The sequence below is a fragment of the Caretta caretta genome, chromosome 12, assembly GCF_965140235.1.
Source record: "Caretta caretta isolate rCarCar2 chromosome 12, rCarCar1.hap1, whole genome shotgun sequence".
Taxonomy (NCBI): Eukaryota; Metazoa; Chordata; order Testudines; family Cheloniidae; genus Caretta; species Caretta caretta.
This window is the reverse complement of record NC_134217.1, coordinates 707,738-722,270: the sequence shown is the minus strand read 5'-3', so window position 1 is coordinate 722,270 and position 14,533 is coordinate 707,738. Positions and strand designations below refer to the sequence as shown.

The 14,533-nt window shown below is 50.4% G+C and overlaps 2 non-coding genes across 2 annotated transcripts; one reads left to right on the top strand and one right to left on the bottom strand.

Moving 5' to 3' along the window:
* Positions 1-4,334: 4,334 nt before the first annotated feature.
* TRNAF-GAA (transfer RNA phenylalanine (anticodon GAA)) lies at positions 4,335-4,407 on the bottom strand. The gene has a single exon. It is a non-coding gene; the product is annotated as a tRNA-Phe (tRNA).
* Positions 4,408-13,461: 9,054 nt separating this feature from the next.
* Positions 13,462-13,543, top strand: TRNAS-AGA (transfer RNA serine (anticodon AGA)). The gene has a single exon. It is a non-coding gene; the product is annotated as a tRNA-Ser (tRNA).
* Positions 13,544-14,533: the final 990 nt, after the last annotated feature.

Genomic DNA, 14,533 nt, shown 5'->3' with positions numbered 1-14,533 from the left:
GGGGCAGCTCCCATTCGGTGCGAGGGGTGCAGGTTGGTATGTGGGGGGGGAGGGTGCAGGAGCTCCCGTTTGGTGCTCTGGGTAGGGGTGGGGATGTGGGGAGGGGTGCAGGAGTCAGGACTAGAGACTGGGTGTGTGTGAGGGGGATGCAGGAGTCAGGGCTGGGGTTGTGGGGGGTGCAGGAGTCAAGGCAGGTGGCTGGGTGTGTGTGGGGGGGTGCAGGAGTCAGGACAGAGGGCTTGGACGTGTGGGGGGTGCAGGAGTCAGGGCAGAGGGCTGGGGGGTGCGCTGGGGTCGTGGGGGTGCTCCCAGCTCTCCTGAGCGGCTCATGGCAGGGGGCTGGAGGGGGGCCTCAATTCCACCCCCTTCCCCAAGGCCCCGCCCCTGCCTCTTCCCCTCTCCCCCCTCCCTGGCTCTAGCAGACAGCTGATGGGCGGCAGGGAGAGGGAGGGAAGTAGCAAGTTGGGGGAAGAGGCGGGGGAGGGGGGAGCTTGGTTGCTGGCAGAGCCTGCCATGCCGGAGAGGGCAGAGGGGAGAGAAGAGCGGCTGGCTGGGGCCCCTTCGGCGCATGAGCCCGGTGCCAGTGGCACCATGGTAAATCCGCTACTGGCAAAAGGGGAATCAGCCCCAGGAGCCCGGTTTACAGTTTTGTAAAATGCAGGTTCTAATAGGATATCACACACATCCTGGGCCCCACAAACTGATCCTAGATCTCCTGAGCCCCCAGCCCCAGCCCTGCCAACTTGCATTCCAGCTCCTAGGCCCCACAGGCAGAACCCAGACCCCCTATCCTGAATCCACACAGCCTCCAGATCCCCTATAGACCCTAGCTCCTCTTGCAGCCCAAAAAGGACCCCAGATTCCCCACCTGTGTCCCAATCCCCACAGATCCTTGATGCCCTGCCATGCACCCCATAGAGCCCCCTTTGTACCCCCAAACAGACCCAGACCCTCATCATACACCCCTGCTGAAGAGATCATAGAATCATAGGGTTAGAAGGCACCGCAAGGATCATCTAGTCTGACCCCTGCCAAAATGCAGGATTTGTTGTGTCTAAATCATTCAAGACAGATGGCGCCAGCCTCCTTTTGAAAACCTCCAGCGAAGGAGCTTCCACAACCTCCGTACGCGTCGGTGCCATTGTCCTACTAGTCTGACAGTTAGGGAGTTTCCTCTGAGATTTAATCTGAATCTGCTGGGCTGTAGTTTGGACCCATTGCTTCCTGTCCTGCTTCTGTGGCAAGGGAGAACAACTTATCTATATCTTTTTTAACTCAGCCTTTCAAGTATCTGAAAACTGCTATCATGTCCCCCCTTCATCTCCTCTTTTCCAAACTAAATATACCCCATTCCTTCAGCCTTTGTTCACATGGCTTGCATTCCATCCCTTTGATCATCTTTGTCGCTTGTCTCTGGATCCCTTCCAGTTTCTCTACATCCTTTCTATACATTGGTGACCAAAACTGGACACAATACTCTAGCTGAGGCCTAACCAGAACAAAGCAGAGTGGTGTGATCACCTCCTGTGACTTCCATGCTATGCCTCTGTTAAAGCAACCTAGAATTGAATTTGCTTTTTTTGCAAGAGCATCACATTGCTGACTCATGTTGAGGTTCGGCTCCACCACAACTCCCAGATCCTTCTCAGCAGTGCTGCTGCCAAGCCAGTTACTCCCTATTCTTCATTTGAGCTGTCAAGATTCCTTCCCCTCTCTGAACTCTAGGGTACAGATGTGGGGACCTACATGAAAACCTCCTAAGCTTACTTTTACCAGCTTAGGTTAAAACTTCCCCAAGGTACAAACTATTTTACCCTTTGCCCTTGGAATTCCACTGCCACCACCAAACTTTATCTGGGTTCCTGAAAAGACGTAGTTTGGAAATGTCTTTCCCCCCAAAATCCTCCCAACTCTTGCATCCCACTTCCTGGGGAAGGTTTGGTAAAAATCCTCACCAATTTGCATAGGTGACCACAGACCCAAACCCTTGGATCTTAAGAACAATGAAAAAAAGCATTCAGTTCTTGAAAAGAAGAATTTTAATAGAAGTAACAGTAAAAAAGAAGTAACAATAAAAAGAATCACCTCTGTAAAATCAGGCTGGTAAATACCTTACAGTGTAATTAGATTCAAAACATAGAGAATCCCTCTAGGCAAAACCTTAAGTTACAAAAAGAGACACAGACAGGAATATCCATTCTATTCAGCACATCTTATTTTCTCAGCCATTTAAAGAAATCATAATCTAACGCATATCTAGCTAGATTACTGACTAAATTCTAAGACTCCATTCCTGTTCTGTCCCCGGCAAAAGCATCATACAGACAGACCCTTTGTTTTTTCCCTCCCCGCAACTTTTGAAAGCATCTTGTCTCCTCATTGGTCATTTTGGTCAGGTGCCAGCGAGGTTATCCTAGCTTCATATGTGAACATGTGACTTGCCCACGTGACTTCAAACACTATCTTGTCACCTGTAATTTTCCATTAGCTGTGCTGAGGGCTTTGTTTGAAACAATGGGTTTCCCACCACATGGCAGAAGATATAAAAGGCCCTGGAAACCCCTCCATTTTGACTCTTTCCTGCTGAAACCTCTGGAATATGGACTATCCAAATGGTAGCATTCTAACAAAGGGACTGAGGTCCTTCCAATGATTTGGAAGCAGCCAGAGACTTGACATAAGCCAGCAGTTTATTTAATCACTGCTACAAAGCCTGAACCAAGAACTTTGCAATTCCTGTATGTATTTGATTCCTTTAATCAATTTGAACTCTCACCTTTCTTTCTTTCTTTTTATGAATAAACTTTTAGATTGTAGATACTAAAGGATTGGCAACAGCGTGATTTGTGGGTAAGATCTAAGTTATATATTGACCTGGGTGTGTGGCTGGTCCTTTGGGATCGGAAGAACCTTTTATTTGAAGAGATTGGTTTTAAAGGACCACTCGTCTCTAAGTCTAGTGTTTTCGGTGGTAATACAAGAACTGGAATGCCAGAGGAAACTGCTTTCATAACTTCTTGTTAGCCAGAGTGGTGAAACAGAAGGTTGCTTTTGTTGCTGGTTTGAAATATCCTATGGGGGGATTAGCCACCAGTCTTGGGGTGTATCCAGTGATGAGCTGCCAAAATCTTAACAACTGGTTCCCTCCTCACCCCGTGAGGGGGTCGTTGCCCACCCCCGCCCCCCCAGGACTCCTGCCCCATCCAACCCACCTGCGTTCCTTGACGCCCCCCCCAGGACCCTTGCCCCATCCATCCCCCTCCCCTGTCTGTCCCCAGAACTGGGCAGGAGGGTCTTATGGGCCACTGTAGTGGGAGTCCACCCCACCCCTAAGAGCCAGAGGGACCTGCCGGGGGGCGAGGTGGGGAGTCCCGGCAGGGCTTACCTGGGGCAGCTCCCAGGAAACATCCGGCAGGTCTCTCTGGCTCCTAGGGGTGGGGGAACGTAGCTGGGGGGAGCAGGGGGAGCGGCCGCTCCCCCCACTGATCACATCAAAAGTGGAGCCTTAGATGCCAACTCCATGGGTGTGCCGGGGCTGGAGCACCCACGGGGAAAATTTGGTGGGTGCAGAGCACCCACCGTAGCTCCCCACCCCACCCCCAGCTCACCTCCGCTCCGCCTCCACCCCTGAACGCGCTGCCCCGCTCTGCTTCTCTGCCCCCACCTGGCTCCCCGTGAATCAGCTGTTCGGCAGGAAGCTGGGGAGGGCTGAGAAGCAGGCCGCGGCTTCACACTCAGGCCCACGGAGGCGGAGGTGAGCTGGGGCGAGGAGCGGTTCCCCTGCGTGCCCCCCCGTGTTACCTGCTGTGGCGCGGGCGGCCCTCCTTGCGCCCTCCCACCCCAGCTCACCTCCGCATCCCTGGGCCTGAGCGCGAAGCTGCCGCCTGCTTCTCGGCCCCCCGGCTTCCTGCGCGAACAGCTGATTCGAGGGAAGCCAGGGTGGGGTGGTCGGAGAAGCAGAGCGGGGCACTGCGTTCAAGGGAGGAGGCACAGGCGGAAGTAAGCTGGGGCCGGGGGTGGGGTGGGGAGCTGCCGGTGACTTTTACGAAAAATACCTGTGATTAAATCATCACCTTACTCATTGTCAGTGATATAAAATGAAACACTTCCGCCTGCAAGTGGATTTAGCCCAGGACCCTCAGAGTCAGCAGCTGTTACTCCCCCCAGTGAGCTCTCTGTCAGGTATCCCAGTGCTGGAAACCTCCTGTTTACATCCTAAGGTAGCATTTTTGCACCGGGGGGCTGATATTTTGGACTGGACACTGTAGCAGGTAAAGGTGCTGCTGTGCTCCAGAGAACAAGTCACCCCTGCACCAAAGAGGGAGAAAAGGACCTGCCAAAGCCCAGGATTGAACCAGGGACCTTTAGATCTTCAGTCTAACGCGCTCCCAACTGAGCTACTTCAGCAGCTGCATGGCTCCCCTTTGGCCTGCTGCTTCTCTGTCAGGGAGGTTTTGTCAGCCATGGCACACAAAAAGGACATCGTTGTGAGAGGCCCATGAAGGCAAGATGCACTTTTGCCTGCCTTGTTCAGCTTGACTTGCTGCCTCACCCCGTTCCTGCCTTAGTTCCTGGGTTGACCTGGTGGCAGAAGTGGACTAGGAGGCCAGTGGCGCAGGGAGGAAGTTGAGCTGGACCCTGAGCTAGACTAGACCCTGGTGGCGAGAGTCTGGTCACCACTTGCCACCCTACCCTGTTGTCCTGGCTTCCCCTGTCTCCTGTCGGGGTTTCCCCCCGTAAACCACCCTACCCCAACCAACCCTAGGCTAGCTGGGCTCCCTTGGTCACCTGCCCCCAAACCCCTCCCCGTCCTCAGTGCCCCGCCCCCGACCTCCTCCCTCCTCCCCCATTCTCAGCACCCTGCCCCGACCTCCTCTTCCCCCTGTCCTCAGCACCTCGCCCCGACCTCCTCCTCCCCCCATCCTCAGCGCACCTCCCCCGACCGCCTCCTCCCCCGCCCTCAGCACCCATCCCCCAACCTCCTCCTCTCCCCACCATCCTCAGAACCCCACCCCCGACCTCCTCCTCCCCCGAACTTTAAAGACTGGGTAGGGAGAGATGTAATTGAATAGAGCTTTGAAATGCAAGTCTGCATTGTTAGAGGTAGAAGAGTAGATGTCTGCTCAGGTCTTGTGATGTAAGCAAACAAGTCTTGTCTAGGGCCAGAGCTTTGATTCAAAGATCAAAAAAGGAATTTTAACATTTAGGAAGACTCTTGAGTGACATAGTATTATTGTCTATGTCTCTTTGAAGGTTGTGATCACCTGTATCTGAACTGTTTAATGGATAAATTATCCTGTGCTAATTGCCATTGAAGAAGGAAAGTTAAGCCAATTGTTTTCTCAGCAGGAAATGTATAAAAACCTTGGGACTTGATCCTTCTTTATCTCAGACCTGCTTTGGGTTTCAAGAGGGGGAAACCCTGAGCCATAAGGATTGAGATCCCCAGTCATTGACTGGAGTCACCCTGAATATGGACATCGGACTGTAACCTGTGGACTATTTCTAAAAAGACTTTTGGCGACTACAAGCTCATCTCTGATGTGTGTCTGAACCTCAAGAATTGAACTCAAGTCTGTCTGTATATTGATCTTTTAACCAATTCTCTCTCTTTTCTTTTTTAATAAATTTTAGTGAGTTAATAAGAATTGACTGTAAGCGTGTATTTGGGGAAGATCTGAGTTCTCATTTGACCTGGGTCTGGGGCTTGGTCCTTTGGAGTCAGGAGAACGTTTTCTTTTGTGTGATGAAAGAAGATTTTCAGAATTGATCATCATATGCTTGACATGTGTGTCTGGATGGAGGCCTGAGACTGGGCACCTTAAGGGAACTGCATTATTTGGACGTCTGAGTAACCAGGGAGGTGCTATAGCAGCTGTTTTGGGCTGGCTGGGTAAATCTAACTGTTGGAATATCCACCAGTGTTTGGGGTTTGTCTGCCCTGGTCTGTTTGCAGTTCACTGTGATTGAGTGACCTCAGCTGGCTCTCACAGGCAGCACCATCACAGCTGGGTGTGGGTGTTAATCTTTTCCTGTCTGGTGTGTGCTGGGTTCACAAGGCTTTTTGCTCCCTCAGGGTGGGGCCTGGTGTCCTGGTTTGGGAGCCCTGTGGATGCGATGGGGTGTCTGGAATGGGGTGTGTGTGGTCCCACGGTGCCCCTTCCCCTCTGCCTGCGGAGCTGAGGACAGATGGGTCTGAGGAGCAGAGCAGGAGCTCTGGGACGGAGAAGAGCAATATGAAGATGGTGTCTAAGATGAGGCCAGGTGACTTCTGTGGAGAGAGACATGCTGGACAACGCCAAGGATTCGGGAGACACCCAGGTGTGAGCCCAGGGCGCAGGGAAAGCTGGGGGAGCGTGTCTGTGTTATACTAATAAAATAAGACCAACAGGATCTTGTAAAAGGGAGAAGGCAAAATGCCACATTTATTGTAAATATAATAAAAATATAGAAAACACACACAGCTATGTCACTACTTATTCCTTACGTATCTACAGATACTTTCATACATTGAGTCATACAAGTTCTGCATAGAGGTTATAGTGACCAGCCTAGACGTTGCCCATGACAGAGCACTGGCCAGGTGGCCTGGACACGAGAATGGAGCCAAGTCTGTGACAGATGCGTATATCCGATGCTCCTGGAGGGTGGTGGCAGAACCGGAGACTGAAAGTTCTCAGTTCTCAGAGTCCATTTTTATAGGAATTTAGTTCTATGCCAGCCGCGCCAGTTAAGGGCTTTCCGCGGTTGTTGTTACAAAAAGTGCCAATCTCCATTACAAAGTATCAGTTTACAGGGTAGAGTCAATTGAGCAGAACCAATTGAGCAAGTCAAGTCAATTGAGCGGTTTGCATTCATAAACGTTGTCATAAATATAAAGGGAAGGGTAAATCCCTTTAAAATCCCTCCTGGCCAGAGGAAAAACCCTTTCACCTGTAAAGGGTTAAGAAGCTAGGATAACCTCGCTAGCACCTGACCAAAATGACCAATGAGGAGACAAGATACTTTCAAAGCTGGAGGGGGCGGAGAAACAAAGGGTCTGGGTCTGCCTGTGTGATGCTTTTGCCGGGGACAGAACAGGAATGGAGTCTTCGAACTTAGTAAGTAATCTAGCTAGATATGCGTTAGATTCTGATTTCTTTAAATGGCTGAGAAAATAAGCTGTGCTGAATGGAATGGATATTCCTGTTTTTGTGTCTTTTTGTAACTTAAGGTTTTGCCTCGAGGGATTCTCTCTGTTTTGAATCTAATTACCCTGTAAGGTATTTACCATCCTGATTTTACAGAGGTGATTCTTTTTACTTTTTCTTCTGTTAAAATTCTTCTTTTAAGAAACTGAATGCTTTTTCATTGTCCTTAAGATTCAAGGGTTTGGGTCTGTGGTCACCTATGCAAATTGGTGAGGATTTTTATCAAACCTTCCCCAGAAAAAAGGGGGTAAGATTTGGGAGGATTTTGGGGGGAAAGACGTTTCCAAACAAACTCTTAACCAATAACTGTTGTAAGGTGTTTGGTGGTGGCAGCGAAAGTCCAAGGGCAAAAGGTAAAATAGTCTGTACCTTGGGGAACTTTTAACCTAAGCTGGTAAAAGTAAGCCTAGGAGATTTTCATGCAGGTCCCCACATCTGTACCCTAGCATTCAGAGCGGGGAAAGAACCTGACAGGGTCAATCTCAATTACAAGCAAGCGAAAGTGTCAACTCAGAGAGAGTATCCAGTGTAGCAGCCATGTTAGTCTGTATCCGCAAAAAGAACAGGAGGACTTTGTGGATAAATTGGAGAGAGTTGTGGATAAATTGGAGAGAGTCCAGCGAAGGGCAACAAAAATGATTAGGGGACTGGAACACATGAGTTATGAGGAGAGGCTGAGGGAGCTGGGATTGTTTAGCCTGCAGAAGAGAAGAATGAGGGGGGATTTGATAGCTGCTTTCAACTACCTGAAAGGGGGTTCCAAAGAGGATGGCTCTAGACTGTTCTCAATGGTAGCAGATGACAGAACGAGGAGTAATGGTCTCAAGTTGCAGTGGGGGAGGTTTAGATTGGATATTAGGAAAAACTTTTTCACTAAGAGGGTGGTGAAACACTGGAATGCGTTACCTAGGGAGGTGGTAGAATCTCCTTCCTTAGAGGTTTTTAAGGTCAGGCTTGACAAAGCCCTGGCTGGGATGATTTAACTGGGAATTGGTCCTGCTTTGAGCAGGGGGTTGGACTAGATGACCTTCAGGGGTCCCTTCCAACCCTGATATTCTATGATTCTATGATTCTATGACTTGTGGCACCCTAGAGACTAACCAATTTATTGGAGCATAAGCTTTCGTGAGCTACAGCTCACTTCATCGGATGAAGTGAGCTGTAGCTCACAAATGCTTATGCTCCAATAAATTTGTTAGTCTCTAAGGTGCCACAGGTCCTTCTTTTCCTTTTTCAGAGAGAGTAGTGTCAATTGAGCGGTTTGTGTTCTAAGGTGTCCATGTCAATTACAAAGCATCGCTTAGAGTTAATTAATGGCTTAAAAGGTACTTAGAGTCAAGTGACAGTTTGCAAGCTTTAACACAGACACTGTCAGCAGCTATGGAGAGCTGCAAATCAATATTGCAGAATTATAATTATTTCAAATTACAAATATTAAAAATATGCCTATATAAAATATGCCTACAGCATGGCCCTGGCACTACTTTCTTCAGGTGCCATGTGGGAAAGAGGAAAAGTGTGGCAGCAAGTACAAACTTGTGGGCATCAGGTGAAGTGGCGAGAATCCCAACCACCAGGTCAAACCACAGGACTGCAGGCATCAGTAGCCAGTTCTAGAGCCCCAAACCATGGCAGCCATCCCACCCAAAGACCTGGCTCCAGAGGGCAGGAGTCACCCAGTAGGAGGTAAACAACTCACTCTTGCACAGCCAGAGACAGGGAAGGTGAGGAGTTTGAGCTCCAGGGATTTACCACAAGGTCCCACTGCGATTTGAACTCAGCTTGCAGGATTCAGAGTCCTGAGTGCTGACCATTACACCATGGGACCAGCTTCTGCTGCCTTCTCTGGCCATCAGTGACCCTCACGGGGCTGGCTTGTGTAAGGGAACTGTTGGCCCTTTACTAAAACTTTATGGGGTTTTTTGGTTGGCTAGTTCCCAGTCCCAATAGAAAGGGGAAGAGTTAGTGGGAAATCAGGACCCTGAGAGTGACAGGGCCCTGGGGCAATGGTCACCAAGTGGTAGGGAACAAGTGAGAATTGGTTGATGGAGAAAAATTCCTGGTGAAAATTGGCAAAGCTGTGGATATTTTGAAAAGTTACAGTGAATTTACACATGAAGATACAAACAGAGAGACAAACACACACAGAGAAAGAGAAAATCACACAGTGCACAGGCCCACACAGACATAAACAAAAACCGCACACACACACACACACAAAGCCATACACACATAAGGGAAAGCCACTCAAAACATACAAAGAACAAACCCACACCAAAAAACACAGAAAAAGCACACAACAAGAAAACACAAAATCCACATACCAAAAGAATACTAAGCAAAAAACAATATGCATGCAAAAATCATACACACATGAACACAAAACTGGGGAAGGCATTCACAAAAATCACCCAGGACTCACATGCACATCAACACGACAGACACAAAACATACCAACATACAGAAGTCAGGCAGGGTTTGAGTCTCACAGCCAGGAGGGCGTGCACACAGGTGATTTGGGGAGCAAAGATTGAAGGGGAGTCAGGGGGTGAAGAATCACAGGATGGGCAGCGCTCTGGGCTCTGCTTGACCCCTCCTGACACAGGTGGCTGGTGGAGAGTGGAGCCTTGTAGATGTGTGAATCTGCCCTGCACTCAGTAAACGAAGGGACCTCAGTGTCTGCTGGGCTGGAATTGTATTTTCCGCAGGGCAAAATGATTGGCAGAAGCCACCTGCTTACAGAAAGCCAGTACTCTAGCTGGGGGGGTTTGAACTCACAACTGCAGCATTGCTCTATAAGTCCTGTGCACTAACCCATTGCACCACTGGAGCCCATGTTTAGGGCCTTGTCTCTTTAGCTCATAGATGGATGGGTTGGCGGGGGTTGCATTACTAAAACAAATTCATAGGAAAGGCTGCAGGACAGCAGCAACAGAGGTGGGGAGCCTCCTTCTGTGTGATCGAGCTGGTTCCCACCTTCCGCTGCTGAGGGGAAGGTTGGTGCTTTGAGCCATCCGGTGCTGGAACTTCTCCTGGGTGAGGTTAATGAGACTCTGAAGAAGCGAAGGGAAGACTTTTCTATTCCAGCCGATCTCCATCTGTCTCCTCTGGCCCTTCAGGCTCTCTGCTCCCCTGTTGGGGCGATGCAGAGGCAAGTCCTGACCTGGATGAGTCACGGAGAGGCTGTGTCCCATGCCATGTGTGTGTGGGAGAGGGGTAGGGCAGGGTTGGGGTGAGCTCCAGGGGAAAAGGTTGGGTATGACAGTGTGTGGGGGAGGGGGAAGGGTGTGTTTCTTAGGATATAAATGAGGGCAAACACAGGGGTAGCGACAGTGAAGCCCTGGGTCTGAGTGTTATGACCCTGTGCGGTGCTGCCATTCACCTTCCCCTCCTGTGGTCTCAGCTGTCATTGGAATCCAGCATTTTTCACCTGTCACCGTCCCAGAGGTGTCGCACATGCCCCAAATACAGAGTGTCCCTCTTGGAGACGCGAGGACGGGAGCGGATTTCAGCTGCTGGACAGCTCTGCTGGGTTTTCTACATTCACAAGGGGAACTGCTGAGTGTTTACATTCATTTCAAGCATCCCCATTCAGCGGACTCCTGAACACACCAGAGATGGGTCCGGAAATCTATTTTCATTTGAAAAGGTTTTTAAAGGGAAGCACTTGGATTTGAACTAGGAACCCATTGCCCTGCAGGCAACTATTCAACCAGTGAGCTACACTCTCAATAAAGACTGTCCTGTATAGCCCAGAGCAGGAACGGCTTTGAACCTGGGGGTTAGTAAACTTTATCTCTACACAAACCCCACGGCTTACAAGATCCCCACACCCGCCCTGTGTCACCAGAGCACAACAACAACTTTCCTTGGAGCACACACTGCTCCCCAGCTCTGTGCCCTTCCATCTCCCCAGCATTGCTCCAATCCCTTAAAGCAGGGTCTCAAACTCACTTTCCCTTAGGGCCAGTGTCAGTCCTCAAATTCTCCCAGTGGGCCAATAATGTCATTTATGCTGCCCAGAACCCACTCCCCAAAACTCCACCCCCCAAAAAACTCCACCCCCCCACCTGCCTAAGGCTCTGGGAGGGAGTTTGGGTGGGAGAAGAGGTCTGGGGTAGGGGATTGGGGTGCGGGCTCTGGAAGGGACTTTGGGTGCAGAAGGGGTGAGAGGTTGGGCTCTGGGAGGGAGTTTGGGTGGGAGAGGGGGGTCTGGGGTGCAGGCTCTGGGATGCAGTTCGGGTCCTGGGTGCACGCTCCGGACTGGGGCAGGGGGTGGGGATGCAGGCTCTGGGAGGGTGTTTGGGGTCGGGAGGGGGTGTGTGGGAAGGGGGTGCAGGCTCTGGGAGGGAGTTTGGAGGCTCGGGGGGTGTGCGGAGGAAGGGGGTGCAGGCTCTGGGAGGGAGTTTGGAGGCTGGGGGATGTGATGTAGGCTCTGGGAGAGAGTTGGGGATGGAAGGGGGTATGTGGGGTGGGGATGCAGACTCTGGGAGGGGGTTGGAGGTGCGGTGCTTACCTGGTGTTCCAAGGTGGGGGGGAGCCTCTGCAATCTGTTGGCCGTAGGCACCACCCCCACAGTGCCCCATTGGCCGCAGGGGCGCTCAGGGAGGGGCAGCACGCACAGGCACAGCCCCCCCCCCTTGCCCCGGGGCCACAGGGAGGGGCCAGCAGCCTCTGGAGTGAGCAGGAAGACGCCGCTCAGCTCCGCTGTGCTGCCGGGGCCCCTGGAGTCAGGGGGCATGGGGAGCGTCTGGGGGCAGCAGGTGGGGCCAAGGGAGAGACCTGGCGCCAAAACTGCTAAAGCCCTGCAGGCCACATTCGGGAGGTTCGCGGGCCACAAATGTCCCGGAGGCTGGGAGTTTCAGACCCCTGATATAATTGCTTCAGCCTCATAGTTTCCCAAGTCCAAAAGTAAACATCTCTTCAAATCCAAGGGAGAGAAGATCAGTCAATGTTCAGAGTCATCCCACGTGAAAGCACCACGTTATGGTTCATGCTGGCCCCATCGTGTGGCCATCACCTTTCCCTCCTCTCCCTTACAAGTTTTGGTATTTTGCATAGAAACTTTCTTCCCTCAGGAGAGACCTGGGAACCAGGGTTGCCAGCCAGACAAACACCTTTAAGAGGAGGTGTCCCTCTCCTGGTCAAAAAATGATCTCCCGCCTTCAGTTCAGTGACAGCCTGAATTGTTCCTTATCCCGCCAGAGCCAGAGGATTGAAAGCAGCAACATCAAACCCCTGTGTAGCTCACAGGAATGAACACAAACACTCCCTGGTATCTGAAGAGATGTTTTGTTTTACCATTGGTCAAACGCAAGGCTAAAGGGAAAGGCGGTGGCCTCAGATATAAAGAGTGAAACACAACACATCATAACTATGCCCACAGTGACTGCAAAATCTTTTTACATACTTCTTATTACCTGAGTGTATTGTTTTCTCTGGAGTCTAGACCTTGACTGTACCTTGACCAAGAAATTTGGATCTTGATAAAAAGAATCGACTACCCCTGGTTAAGGCCATGGACTTGACACCCACCGGGTACACAGGTACCAGTACTAACAGCAATGGCCCCCTTTTAGCCATAGTTTTTAATCAGGGAAATAATTGAAACAAACCCCTGTTAAATCATTTCTCAGCCTGAGCCCTTCACCCAGAGCCGTAGGGCATTGGGCCACCATGTGGATGTTTCATTTCCCTCCTCAATTTCACACAGAGACACAATTTCCTTTGCACAGATCCATGAACAGAAAACCTCCCTGTGTCTCTTGTCTGAGCCAGGGCACTCAATTCCAGTGAACCCTTCTCTCCTGCAATGGCAATGATCAGACAGAGGGAAGTGGCCCCCTGCGTACCCATTGGGGAGAAATTGGCTCGGCTCTTTCTTTATGCTGCTGTTGTGAGTCCATGAAAAATCAAGGATGAAATGCAAGGCTGAGTTCACATACCAACCCCCTGAAAAGTTTCCATGCAACAGGGAAAACCCGACCCCTGCTATTAGAATGATGTGCTGGAGATTTGACTAGGAAAGGGACTGTCTGCTTGTCAACGTGGGGAATGAACAATGATCTACAGCAATGTCGTTAACACAAACACACTCTCATCGTGCTCCAGCCGGAAGGGAAATGGGCAGGAATTCTCGCTGTTCAGCCATGGACACACTTACACTAATGCACAGCCTTGAGTGCGCTGGGGAAGCTGGTCTGAGCAAACAATTTGAAGTGACAATTCTGGGAGAACTGAATCATAGCGTAGTGGAACAGCTGTACATCAAGTAGTTGTGGCCGAGTGGTTAAGGCGATGGACTAGAAATCCATTGGGGTTGCCCCGCGCAGGTTCAAATCCTGCCAACTACGGAAGCACTGGGCTGTTATTATTACTGTAGTCTTAGTGCCTGAGCATCCACAGTGTGAACTGGAGCCAGATCTGGTCTCTTTGGCTGTCTACACTTAAAATGTTGCTGTGACACTTCTCTAGCACCTTGGGTAGACAGTCACTACACTGACTGGAGGGGTTTTCCCATCCCTGTAATAGCGACAGGGACAGAACAATTCTTCCTTTTATTTAGCGTTATCTAACCAGGGCTTAGGTCAGCTTAACTCTATTGGTTTGGGGGTGTGGATTTTTCACACCCTGAGACACGTAGCTCTGCCAGTTAAGTGACCAGCGTACACCAGCCCTTAGATCCCTCTGAGTATTGCAGTGCATTCACTGAACTGTGAGAGGAAAACATCAGCTCACAAACACAGAGACTGAATTCCCCACAGTTAATCTCTCTGCACTTTCTAGAACGTCACAAAATTCAATTCATTCCTGCTAGGACAGAGAAAAAAATAAGTGACACTAAGTTTTTGGCTTGATTAAATGAAGTTAAGGGTTTAATGACTACAGTAAAAATATGTACCGATTATTCTAAATAACACCATAACTTGAAATAGAAACAGAGAGAAATGTTGTCAGTGACGACTAATTTAACAAATGATCTTCCCATTATCAATTTCCACTGTGCCCCCACTGCAGGTCTCCAGTGTAACTGCTCTGCATTCGCCTTCCCGTTAGAATTGGTTTTGGACATTCCCAACTTTGGAAAATTGTTCAATTCAGAATTTGAATAGTGACACCGGCTCCTTCCTGCACCTGCTCTACATCGCTACACAGCACCTTCTCCACCTGCAGAGTCACCCGCAGGGTTTAGCCGGGACCCCTGGCAAGGACAGTGGGTGCAGCTAACAGCCCGGTGTGCCTGGCAGTGAGGCAGGGTCAGCCCGAGGCTGGAAGCTCTGAGTCAGCTGTGGAGAAGCAACCCCCCCACACACAGGCACAGCGATTGAATTCCCCAACTTTAG